The sequence below is a fragment of the Dunckerocampus dactyliophorus genome, chromosome 2 (genome assembly GCF_027744805.1).
Source record: "Dunckerocampus dactyliophorus isolate RoL2022-P2 chromosome 2, RoL_Ddac_1.1, whole genome shotgun sequence".
Lineage (NCBI taxonomy): Eukaryota > Metazoa > Chordata > Actinopteri > Syngnathiformes > Syngnathidae > Dunckerocampus > Dunckerocampus dactyliophorus.
In genome coordinates, this window is record NC_072820.1 from 20,552,903 (window position 1) to 20,567,058 (window position 14,156).

General features: G+C 40.3%; 1 protein-coding gene across 12 annotated transcripts in view; it reads left to right on the top strand.

The window, feature by feature from the left end:
• Positions 1-14,156, top strand: part of LOC129176911 (partitioning defective 3 homolog) — a 169,401-nt gene that overhangs the window by 136,857 nt on the left and 18,388 nt on the right. The gene's annotated exons all lie outside the window — the stretch shown is intronic.

Genomic DNA, 14,156 nt, shown 5'->3' on the forward strand with positions numbered 1-14,156 from the left:
GCCAAATATTGTCCAGCTCGCCACCACAAATGTTTTCCCACCGTGAAATGTGGAAGAATGGACTTCATAATCCCACTGAGCTTCGGAGCATCAAGTAACGCAGCCCAGGCGTCTTGTTGTGAAAGTGAACTCATGACTGCGGAGTCACAAGTTATTGTTGATGCTTTGTTAACCGCAGCAGCATTCAAGGAGAATTAGCCACCATCGTCCCGCCCCTCTTTGACAGTGAAGGCAGCAGTGAACGCTGGGAAGGCTCACAGGGATTTGCAGAGATTTGATTCTCTCTTTTATTGAACGGCCTCCATTACGTTTCATCTCCGCCCGGGGAATAAGACGACGCCTCGGAATCCCCGTCTTCTTGTATCACAAACACGGCAAACAGGCAGTGGCGCCTAGTGCCGTCTCTCAACCTGATAAAGACAGCGTGTTTGTATTATTGCATATCTGTGCTGATGTTTTCATCCTTAACAGGATTTCTTGTGCTGTCAACACAGAGAGTTTAAAGCGCTGAGTTTACAGGTGAGCTGCTTGTTTATCAATTACATGCAGCACCTATCACCCTGTTGCAGGATGCAAGCATCATCTTAAGCCGCCCAAGGCTCTCACACATCAGTTTGCATATGATGAAACACTTGGTGTCCCCAAAGTCTGAACATATACAAACATATACAAAAACTCTTTGTTCTAGACATGACATTTACTGTAACATTTAAGATATTTTTTATATTTGCATAATGTATGCATTTTTACCGATGTGTCCAGACTTGTACCCTGCATGCTTTCTGCTAGCTAAGACCACTCAACGCATGAAGTGCAAGTGCATCCATTCGGAAGAAAAATCTGCAAGTTATACTTGTTCCGTCTCACCAACCCCTCAACACCTGAGAGGAATGAAGCTCTTCTTTCTTTGGCTCGCCACGTGCAAACAACTCCACCAACGAGCCGAGCAGAGTAGGACGTCTCGCAGCTTCGCTCCAGGGGTCGTCGCCACACTTTGGATGCCCCTTCATGCTAAAACCTGATGATGCAGACAGAATCTTGATCAGCTGCCACCGCCTCCAGTGCAAGACGCCTTTGCCGCGCCAACTTTTTGTTTCTGAGCAAAGTCGCCGAATCAGCAAGAAGACGCAGGACGATTTGCTCACCTCGTCTTTTTTTGCAACTACTCTTTGGCTGTTTCATTTCTACGCCTCACTTGAACCTGCTGGTTCCTCGTGTTTCGTTTGTTCTTCACGAGCTGCTCCAGGCTGTGTAATAGACACTACCCACCATGCAATGCTTTCCTTCCTGTACCACATTCATACCAATAATGAGCCCAAACCACGTCTTCAACGAGTTCATGGTTCTTTGCTCTCAGTCTGCACTCCAGACACATTGATGTGCTCTCAACCAACACGTGAACAACCCAGGAGGTCAGCCATTCATTTTGGGGGTTAGTTTCTTGCTTGTTGCTATGGTGACTGCGGAGCACCTAGTATAGTGGTCAAACAAGCATTAGCATCTGAGCTAATTTTGCTCTTGAGGATTATGTGTAGCGGTTGTTCAAATGCTCGCTATTTTATTTCAGAACCAGTAGGTGGAACCCTGGAGCGAACATATTATGCTTTAAAAAACTTTACTTTTGTTATCCACAAGTCATTCTTTCCAGTAGACAAGAGCGTGAGATTGCTTATATTAAAGTCAACTGCCAGCTGTTCCAACATGGCAGCATCAGCTCCATCCTTCATGAGATAAGTCGGGTCAGGCTGGACCTCATCTGGACCCAAGCCAAGAACTACACATCAGAGAAGCTCTGTCCACAGGGAAGCCTTTATGGACGTGGGAGTGGACACCTCAGCGGGTTTAAGGAGTCGGGGGGCTGGATGTCGGGGTCTCTTTTAAAAGACAGCAGACAGGTGATATATTTTTTTTTGTCTCAGTGGTGTGTGGTGTGTCTCCTTACATTCATCTATTGATTTTGTCCATTCGCTATAAAGAGAGAAATATGTGCAAACAGGAGATATGAAAGTGAAAGTATCAGTCATTTTAAAGTCAATGAGAGTAATTTCAATGATTTGACTATTTTGAAGATGTTGGTTGTCAAGTTTGCTATCAAACAGGTTCACTCGTGTGTAACTAAAAGTGCTCAGCTTTGTCTGTCAAGCAGTTTTTAATTGAGACACCAATATCAACCGATACCGATATGGGCAGCAGCTCTACCCTCAAACTATCAGTTCACTTCGCCTGTATGCTTCTTTTACTGTGATGCTACTGGATGCATTTCACGTGTAAATGCTGTTTGTGCAAAACAAGACAAATATTACAAATATTCAATACAAGTTGTAGAAAAAGTCCAATATTTATTGTAAGCTTTTTATCTCAAGTCATTAAAATAAATCATGACCAATAGTCAACTAAAATAACACGTTCTCCTACTATCAACAAGTAAGACAGGTTAGTCTTAATACATTCACAAATGAGAATCCAATAAAAAAATGCCGGCAACGACATATTTTGGAAAGCTGACATCCGTAAAAGAACAAAGTAAAGTGCAAAGTAAGAAACTCTGGACTAATGCAATCCATGAAATTATAAACTTGGCTCACGCAGCCGGTCACCAGTCGCTTATTAGGCATGAAACAGTGCTGGTTTTGGCAACCATTTTATTTTTAGTCTTAGTCGAAAATTCTTCTTGTGTAGTCACATTTTAGTTAGTTCTATATGTGATAGTTGTAGTCCTTTTTTTAGTCGACAAAAACTTAAACCCTTTTCGTCACATTTTTGCAAGTTAAGTTTTAGTAAATAATTTGTTTCTAAGTATTGGAAATTGAGTGAGGGGAAAAAAACAAAGAGGATAAAATTACTCTGTATACAAAGTACATCTCCTCTAAAGGCCTACAGGTGAATACAAAATCAAATATAGGTATAGCATATCTTAAAAAAACATAACATTTGTGTGTGTGTGTGTGTGTGTGTGTGTGTGTGTGTGTGTGTATTAGATATACAGTGGTGCGATTTCTTATTTTTTTTGCATGTTTGTCACACTTAAATTATTCAGATGATCAAAGAAATTTAAATATTAGTCAATGACAACACAACTGAACACAAAAGGCAGTTTTTAAATGAATTTTTTTATTATTAAGGGAGAAAAAAAATCCCAACCTACATGGCCCTGTGTGAAAAAGTGATTGCCCCCTAAACCTAATAACTGGTTGGGCCACCCTTAGCAGCAACAACTGCAATCAAGCATATGCGATAACTTGCAATGAATCTCTTACAGCGCTGTGCAGAATTTTTGGCCCACTCATCTTTGCAGAATTGTTGTACAATGCATTCGGTGTTTCTTTCAGATGGATTATATTTCAAGTATATCCACAAATCAGTGCGCTGTTTCCCACCAAAGTGCTCCAGTTGCCCACTTCACTGGCCACCGGAGTGTTGAGCAGAAAGTGCACTGCATGCTAAATTAGGATGCATTACTACGTTTTAGATTTTGACTGAAAGATTACATACACAATAGGCAGAAATGTCTTGCATTTTAAACGTCTGATAGACCACCCACTAATATTTTCGTCCAGTCTCGTCTCGTCAACGAAAACTCACTCAAGACTTGTTTAGTCATCTAAGAGCCATGTTTAGCTCGTCACTGTCTTATTTCCATCATGAAAAAAGCTTTGTCAATGAAATGATTTCGTGGTCTTCGTCGTTGACGGAAAGAACTTTGGCATGAAAGCTATCTGCTTGTGAGTCGTAGTGATTATTTCTGAGGTGTGATATTACATTAGAAGGTGCCTTGCTCCCTTTCTGCAGCGTTTTACAATCATTGCAAATAGCATATTTACAAACAGAGGTGAAACTTGGACACAATTCCATACAAATGGACATACAGTACTGAGATTGCAAGCTTGTTGCTGTGTGGAGTACGGTATCATCACTCGGGCGCTGACATTATCGGCAGAAAACCAATATCTCATTTTTTGCCAATGTTGGCTGATATCTAGTTTTTAATGTCATATTTTGCTGGTTTTTCAGAAATTGTCATCCTCTTTGGAATAAAACCGATGTGATGGGTATTATGTCTCTAATGGGCACTTTTATCTCATAGGTCATTTTAACAAGTTGAAAGCAGGCATCAATCATCGCCTGATTGAAGCATTTGATGGCGGCTAATCTCAAATGTATTAATCCAACATTAGACTGTTGTTGTACTTGGGACTGGAGCCGTGTTCATTGATAATCCACAGTGGAAAATCTGTTAACTGAGATTGTCTTTACCTCTTAAATTGTTCTTCCCACGTTGGCATTAGTTGCCGTCAACATGATCTGCTTGTTTGTATCCTTATTTATATTGTGTGTCATTTGGGTCATGGATAACGACCTGCAAGAATTTATTTCCTGTGTTGCCCATGTATGATGATGCTGATGGTCAGAAGGAGCCAGAGTGACTGACTGACTGATCTGCACATCAGCTGTGTGTTCTTATCTCTCTCATTTCTGGACAAAAACTACACACTTTGTTTTTTCTTTGACCCACTGTGCATTTCACCATATTCTTGTCAATAATTTAACCTCAAAGCCTGCTTTTGTGGCCCTGTTTTATCTGGATTAAAAGCATCTATATTGAGACCAAACCTAAGACATATTTCTCAGGCCATCTGGTCTAAAAGTTAAACCCATTTTTCTCAGCCTCCACCCACAAAAGCCATCTCTCTCCAGACGATTTTTTTAACTGAATTCCTAGTTGAGGAAATGGTTTAGTTTTGATTTACACTAAGAAAGTGTTGAGATGGTGTTCTCATGCATGGAGTCCGTCACAACGTGACATCATAAATGTTTCTTAACACAACTACTACTAAACTCTTTTAAAAGTTTTTTTTTTTTTTTTTTTAAGCTTCAGTTGAAAACCTTGAGGTCGAGTGATGGCTTCTGCAGCTGAGAGAGTGTTTTTGTGTTTCTGTTCGTCCAGACAAAACACAGTTAGAAGCACTTTTACCTCACAAAGTCGCGAGACGCCATTAATGTCAGTGGCGTCAGCATGGAATCCACTTAAGGTGTTTAATATTCATCAATGTGCCAACATTTCTAATAGGAGAGCTTTAGCTTCAGATGGACAAACTCTGACAGTATGTCACTCGTCAGGGCGGCGCTAATGGAGGTGGCCAGCATGCTTTGCCTGGCTTTATCAACGGATTTGATCTGTCACAGTGGGAGACTGTGAGGGAGTCTAGTGAGCTTAGTCTGGCCCTAAAAGAATGTTGACCTATATTTGGTGTCTTGCTTGGTTGTTCAAATCTCGCTTGCTGTTATTTAGACTAAATATGTCTTATATTCGGATATTTTTAAACATCACATACAGTTTAAATTATACATTAAGCGTATCTGAGTCATCATTACTGACATTCATTCACACATACACATTACTGTATGTAAACACCTTTTTGTCCATTTACGTACAGCCACAATACTGTATATGCACCAGATCACCCATTTCCATCTACATATGTTTGTCCACTCACATACATACAGTATACTGTAATGTAAACACCTGTATGTCCATTCACATATACCCATAATATAAACATCAATCTGCCCATTCACAGCTGCACATCTGTTTGTCCACTCGCATACATGCTTTGTCTAAATACCCGTCTGTCCAATCATATACACTCAATGTACACTCAATAACTCACATTCACAAGCACTTTATATCAACACCTTTATGTCTTTTCACATATACAATAAAATAAACCTGTCCACCTATTTACTTGTACACATCTGTCCATTCAGATAAATACACAAAATAAATACTGGTCTGTCCGATCACATACACAAACAGTGTATACATACATCTTTTCACAAACACACAATGTAAGTAACTATTAGGGATGTAAATCTCTTTGGGATGGACTATTTGATTTGAATCTAGATACATAAGTTACGATATGATTCAAAAATGATATATTTTGAAAACAGAACGATTTGATACGATTCGATACAGTGTACAAACTATACAATTCAGTTGGATTCTACGGGTAATGTTTGTTGATTATATAATAATCAGTAGTAGTGTAGTAAATTATATAATAATAAATGAATAAATAAATTCTATAAAAGTGGCATTCTTACAGTATTTTCAGATGTGCAAAAGATCATATCCTCAAGCATGCTGTAAGGCAGGGGTCTGCAACCACCAAAACGTTCAGGCGTAATGATTTGAAAAAACAGAATTAAAAAAAAAAATAACTACCGTAAATTCTGGTGTACAAGCCGCTACTATTTTCTTAAACCTTGACTCACGGTGTCGTCTTTCAAAGACCACTTTACTAACAGCACTACATTCATCACACAGCAACTTAACACTCAAAAGGTGTTTATACAAATATACAAGCAATGTCCCAATATGACTTTAAAATAAAAAACATTTTTACGTTTTCCCATAATGCATTGCATCAGAGCAACTCATTCATTGGGCCGCTGCAATAACGTCAGCTTTGTGCTCCAGGTGCTCTGGCTCCCTCTGGTGGACAAGCAAAATTGCATGCCATTTTCTATGCTTTCTATACTCTCCACTAATTAAGCGTTTTTTGTTTTTTTTTCAAACGAAAACAATTCATTATGGGAACACTTTAAAATGTTTGTTTTTTTCATATAAAACTTATATTGATGTGTTTCTATATTTCTGAGGTATAATGAGTTTAATGTTGTTTGTAAGATGAAACCGTGAGTCACACTGTTATATTGAGTAATGACCTCCTGCAATTTCCAATGGGTTGACAAGCTCGTTGTGACTTTATTCATAGCTCATGATTGGCTCCTGTCAATGAAAGAGCTGACTGGTCCTCACAGACTCGTGCATGCCACAATATGCCACTGTATGATGTGGACATGTGCGGCTTATACACCGGTGCGGCTTATATAAGAAGTAATCAGTTTTTTTCCTCTAAATTTAGTGGGTGCGGCTTATACACCGGAATTTATGGTACATCAAATTTTATGTAAATGGATCTCTATTTTGGAAATTATTTTATTCCAAAAATAATATACAATTAGAAATCCCACCGTTTTGTATTTGTTGTTTGTTGCGCGGCGACCTGTTCCACTTTGTTTGACAGTCCTTGAACGCAGCATCTGGCTTGTGTAGCTTTAGACAGTGATGCTATCACACTCCAACAGATACAGTTTCAGAGAAACCTTGGGGAAACCCTGATTATGATATTACCTTATCATTTTCCTATGCATTTGGAATGCAGGAAGTGAATAAATGTATTGCAATTGATGTGAAACGGATGGGGGATAAGATTAAATAAACTTTGCTTCTTCCTACTCCTTTTTGGACATGTAGGACTGTGAATTGTACTATGCAACGTATTCCAATGCAACTTGTATGCATGTTCAAAATAAATTAAACCATTACCATTATCATGTCTGAAATATGCCAATTTTACTGTATTTTATTTAAAGAAAGATAAATGACAGGGCAGGATTATATATATTTGTATGTATTAACAGCGCCAAATTAACTTGAAATTAACATCAAGTTAAGAGATGGCACACATGTCTGCAAATCTATTTACCTAACATTGGTTTCTTTAATAGCAGAATATTTGAATCAGACTTTAACCATGTTATGAGCAATGAGGAGTTGCGTTCAAAGACACCATGTCATTTTATTTGAATTCACATGAATTTTCTGTGATTTCCGGGCATACTTAAATGCCGCAAATTGTAGCTTCGCATTAAGAGATACAAAGTGAGTGATAAGAATATCCACTTATTGATTTTCTTTGCATTTCTATTTATTTAGACCACTCATGCATGCATAATAAAGACGTAATATACACAGTGTTCATGAATGCATCTCGCAGTCTGTCTAGTGACAATGGGGAAGTGTCGTTGCAATGAGGAATGGACTAGAGACGTGTTTATTTGGGGTTGGAGATACATGCATGGTCTTGGAATTGCACTGATGATGTGTTCAGGTCAGAATGAAGTTGTAAAAGAGCATCAGACTCTGTGGGGGGGGGACTACACTGTGCTGCCAACAGTCGTCATAACAGAGAGCCGTAGCTTGCCATGATGCGTATGCGTTAATTACGCTAAAAAATGTAACGTAATTCATGAGTTATATTAGTTACCGCCGTTAATGCGCTATTTTTGACAGCCCTATTAATAATATATCAAAGATGTTTCATTGTGTGGTTTGTGTTTTTTAAGTGTGCAGGAGTAGGGTGGTACATGACTTCCAGTCAGATGTCTGAAGGGGTACGCGACTGTGAAAGGTTTGGGAACCACTGCTGTATGCTGAATACATTAAACATATCTCACCAGATGCCCGACGAGATGCCCGAGCCACCTCAACTTGCTCGTCTCGATGTGAAGGAGCAGAGGCTCTACTCTGAGCTCCTCCTGAATGACTGAGCTCCTCACCCTATCTCTTAGCGTGAGTCCAGCCACCCTATGGAGGAAAGTCATTTCAGCCGCTTGTATCCGTGATCTCGTTCATTGGATCACAACCCAAAGCTCATGACCATAGGTGATGGTGGGAAAATACATTGACCAGTAAATCTCTTCACCACGACGGTCCAGTGCAGCGTCTGCAGTAATGCTGTCGTTGCCAAACGCCAGCCCACCCTCACGACACGTTTGGGTGTCGCAGGTCTGTCCTCCCCCTCCATCTAATCCATCCATCTAATCCACACACACATGTGATGCGACTGTCTGTATGTCCATTCACATACACACGATGTAAAAATGTCCAGTTGGTTGTACTATCAGCAACATCCCTGACACCATAATGGGATTATTTAGGATCCAGCGTGTTCCTTTCATCAAATTTTATGACGTTACAACACGGGGAACATGTGTGCAGCATGAGTGGGGGTCTGGTCTGGTCCTGATAAAATACACGCCACAGGAAGCCTGATGGATTGAGTGTGTTTGATGATGACAGTTTGGAGAGTAGGTCACTGTGTGTGTGTGTGTGTGTGTGTGTGTGTGTGTCCTCTCAAAGGTGAACTTGTGTGAAGAAATAAGTCTTTTTCTGGAATGTTCTTCTTGCTAGGACTACTACAGACCACATAGTCTGCTGCTGGTTCTTGTTAGTCCAGTCTGTGTCCTTTTAAAGCTTATCACTGACTTTTGTCCATCAGTCAATGCATTGTTGTGGTTGTGGTAACAGCACGCTCAATTGTGTGTTCTTCATCTGTGGTCTTTCTGATGGTCCCTGACACAGGAAGGTCTGTTTTTTAATCTGATGACCTCATCAGGAAAATGAAAGACAAGTGGAGATGTTCCACTGAGAAGTCTATCTTTACTTTCACTGCAGACTACACACTCTCATCTTTTGGATTTTGCTCTGAACGGGCCACTGCCTTCACTATTTTGGTGCTGTGATGTCAAAGCAAGCCCACCCGCCACGCTTTTGCAGCGAGTCCATTTAAGCGAGCGAATGTTCTCTCTTGTTAGAGTGGCCTCTGGGGAATGATCAGCGATGGCAAAGCGCTCCACACAACAAGCGCTGCTTTTATGAGACGTCTGGGACGTGGGTTAGCAGTCATGAAGTGCTTTGTGCGCTGACAGTCAACTTCAACAATGCACCGAGATCCGTTTCATTGTCTCGTCGTGTGGACATAATGACCGCCTTGGGGCCAGAGCAGCCGGCTGGGTCATGTGATCATGGAAGATGGGGGAAGTGGGCTTTTATGTTTAATTGTGGACCACAACCATTCAAAGTTCATCAAGCCTGAAGTCAGACTCCCTATCAGCATCAATTAACATGGCATCATCACAGGTAGAAAGTCACATGACAGCTGACAGCACCACTTCCTGTTGTGAAGGCTATCAAAGGACATTTATTTCCTCAGCAGTGAAAACGAATTCAAGTTTTAAATTTAATCTGTGTAGATTTTCCAGTTAAAAACAGAAGTGCACGTTTAATGAAAGTAATCCATAACCTCCACACAACATGCAGGAGGAGCCAACCAATTAAACAACTAGTTGCCAATTACTTAAATTACTTTTTTTCTCTCTCTTCACAATTACATCTGGCCTGCAATGTTTCCTCTTTATGATGAAGTCTAACTGCATTTGGGATTAAGAGACCTCTGTCTCAACGACCCCCTTGTAATTATGCCCTGTCCTCACAACACACACACGCCATTGTTTTTGCCTTAATTTCATTAAATGTGCTGATTCAGCTGAGCTGGAGAAGAAACAAATCTCATTAAAGTCTTGAATCACCACACTTTACAGGCTGTTTAGACTTTGTTACAATGATGAGAAACAAACTATCAGTGTCTTCTCATCTTTGGCTTTCTACCTTCAGTGTTCATGTCGGCCCTTTTGGTGCGCTCGTCATGCTGTTCAGAGAAGATAACGCAAGCTATGTCTCAATTGGTGCACTTGCGTACTTAGTCTTTTGAGTGCATAAGTGCATTCACATTCGCAAAATGCAGTACACTATCAGTACCCGGATGTTGCACTCAGGACGCTCAAAATGGTGAGTGTGCAGTGGTGGACACTGGTGGACCCTCAGTAGTCTCCATCTTGGCTATGAAATACAGTAATGACCGCTCATTTTTTTATTTGCACGATAATAAGGAACAAAGTGAACATCAACACAAGACGCATACTTTTTTCTGGTCCAACATGAGCAAGTGCCAACATGGCAGACAGGCGATTCTAGTGCATGTTTATCAAAATAGAGCGCAGTGAAACATTTTTATGATATTTTAAATTGATTTCAAACTAATTGTGGTCAAAATGTGCGTAAATAATAATCTATATATGTATCTTTATAGCATATACAGTACAGTATATCCATTCACACAGTATGTTACTTAACATTGTTTTCAAGTAAAAAAAAACAAAAACAAAACATTTTTAACATGTGACGGCCTTTATTTTTGTAGTGGCGGGCCGCCACGATCAATTACATGTCGCGGAAACCCTGAGAAGCAGAGAAGAAGGAAAAATGAGTAAATATTGCGATCATTATTTCCGGATAGCACTTCACTGTCCAATTTCTCCAACTCAGGAACTAAGTACACAGTATATTAAAGTGTTCTGACTGAAGTATTTCATTTGAGACACAGCGTGACTCCTTGCTGCTTTGGAGACCCAGATGCACAGATTTTGGTTGGTGGAGTATTGTGGGAATCATGGGATTTGTCATCTCCATGAGACATTGCTGAGTTTCTGCAGTTTCTCTCTGGAATTGGTCTCTTCACCTCCTTTAAACACCCTTAATGAAAGACTCAATTAGTGTTCATTAGCTGATGGTTTCAAGAGTCTCTTCCACTCTTTTCCCCTGCATCCTATTCCATATCTAGTCTACTTTAGCCATATTTAACCAGTACCTGTGGTTTCTTGGTCCAGTCTACCAGCAGCAAACCAGAATTTGGTTGCTTCAAAAGTATTGTCTTGGATAGGGATGCGTAACTACAGCATTACTACTGTACTCTGTATTGTTATGGCACTGGTTGCGGACGTAAACTGTAGTAACCGGACCACAAAACTAAGTAGCTATTGGTGCCTCATTTTAGTGCTGGAAGAAGACTCAGCCACCTGCAACAAGTGCTTGAACGAACATCCTAAAAGTAATGCCGCGTCCCCACAGAGAGACACAGTCTGACACTCTTTTTAAAATTTCTTACCGACCTTAACACTCCAACAGCAGTGCTCAATTTCACCATGGTAAACTTGCACATATTTCTCTGTTGCTATCCACTATGGATTGTATTTCATATTGGCGAATTTATTACTTAGTTATTGTTTTATTTATATTATTGAAGTATTTAAATTACTAGTATGTTGTACTTGCATGTCACAAAATTTTGTCAAAGTAAAAAGACATTGTTTTTCGACAAAATATGTATTTTTTTTAGGGGTTCACATTGAATATTGGACTGATAGTTATTAGGCCGGTATGAGGAATTATGACGTCATACCGATAAATCCAGTAGCAAATCAAGCACTCATTTTTTCTCCTGCCTGTGACATTAACAGTCTGTCGTAACTTCCCCTGAGCTCACTTGTAAACAAACGTGCAGTGTTTCAGAGGAAGACGTTTCACATGTTAGTTGGATCAAATGCTCCGTGATGAGGGAAAAAAAAAACATAGAACATCAACACATCAAACCTTATCTGCCACCTTTAATGGAAGCATCGCTACAATGCCTGGGGCTTGTTCCTATCGCCGCAACATTTGAAAAATGCAAAGTTTGCCAGAGAATATCCGAGTGGTAAAGCGATCTGTCTCTCTATCGGTATCTGCTTGGGAAAAAAATGTGTGCATCTGTAATTTTTAACATTTTTAACATACCAGTTCACGCATCATTTAAGCACCGACACCATTTCAAAAGTACCAATTTGGTACTAGTATCAGATAACATGGAAACGATACCCAACCCAACTTCTGGACATTGTGTACTGTCCAATGAAATGTATTTTTTAGGTGTGCCTAACTGTCCGTCTTTAGCAATGAGCAATGTTGACCAAGCTGCAAGGGTTGGCATTTATCCAGAGGGAAGTTTCCGCTGAATGAAATCAAGCACATTTGTCACACTGTATTCATCATGAAAACACTGACATGGGTCCTACCTATTAAGCTAATTTATGACTTATTTCCTAAACGCTGCATGTAAGCATTGATCGTGTTACGAGTGGCTCGCTGGTTGTGTTGTGTGTGCTTTAGAGGACCGCTCCCACAATGTGAGCTATGGAAAATGAGTTGTGCGGCGGGGCACTCCGGCCTATTGATCCCTGACAGTTTTTCCCGATGGCGACTTGCCCTCGGCTCGTTAGTGCAAATAACGACCAATCAATATGTGCTGCGCTTCCTGCGCTAGTCCTCTTAGGGCTTGATTTATGTTGCTGCGCCACAAGGCTTACCGGCCAATCAATTTAGCCAATCAAGCCCCCACTATGTGCACTTAAATATGTATTCATTGATTCTAATTGGACGCGCCTAGCTGTGTGACAAGAGCGTGATTGGCTGCCAGGATGGCTGCTGAGGCTCAGTAGCTTGCTTCTAATTTGACTGCATATTTAGAACTCATGTAGATTTGCATTGATTAGCACTTTGACTCTCAAACATCCATCATGATGATGGCGACCACAGAGAGCTTGTCCTGGTCTGTCCCTTTGACCGCCGCATTTTGGAAACTGGTCTCCATCCACACTTTTCTTTGAACATCTAATTGTTGAAATACGTCAACATGGATCACGTCAACGTGTGACATGTCGGACTTTGACAGCTTGTGAGAATCAGCGTTTAAAAGGTGTTTGTGAATGAGAGAAAGTGATCTGTCCCAAGGGGGCACTCCGGTCACAGCCAGGACTGTTATTTAGAACACCAAAGTCGTTTCTGGGTCCCCCGCGGTTCTGGTTTCCATAGCTGACCTCAGGAAGTCGTGATGACAAATACGTGTAATAAAGACGCTTCCTCGCTCTCCATTGAGGGCTTCACCACTGCTACTTGTCCTTCCTTCTTCCTTGTCAATTAAACACCCTGAAGGAACCTCAAACTTTTTTCTATTTCTCCTTCTCTTATTTTGTGCTTGGCCGTGTCTCAATTGGTGTACTTGAGTACTTACGCTTAAGGCTTGGTTATACGACAGCATATTCACTCTGCCGGCCCTTCTGACGGCAGAGCATGTGACTTACAATTCCGAAACGCTCGAGGCATTGTTTTCTTGAGCGTGAGCAACCACAACTCTTGTTGATTAGCTATTTAGCGTCTTGTGTAACAGTAGTGAACAATGGTGACTGAAGTGAGATCAGATTGTTGTTGGAGCATGAACCTATTGTACATCCTGCCCCAAAACCACACATTTACATCATATTCATACAACTGCTCATATTTGAATAGTGCATATTTCTTTCCTGAGCCGCTCCTTGATTTCTGCCGTTTTTCCCTAAAGATAAAGATGGTATTTTTGGTATTTTTTTTATTTTTGAAAAGATATGCACCTATAAAATGGACAGTGGTAGCAGCATAAGCAGTGTAATGGTCTCATTAGTGAGACTCTCACTCCTTGCAAGACAACCACAGGGATAAAAGTAAGAAATTTTATTTTTTTTTAATTACTGTTTCATTAATTTTTTTTATTTCATTTTAGTATTACTGTATTTTATGGCCTTCATCAGTTCTTTATACAATGTGAGTGACGTAGGAG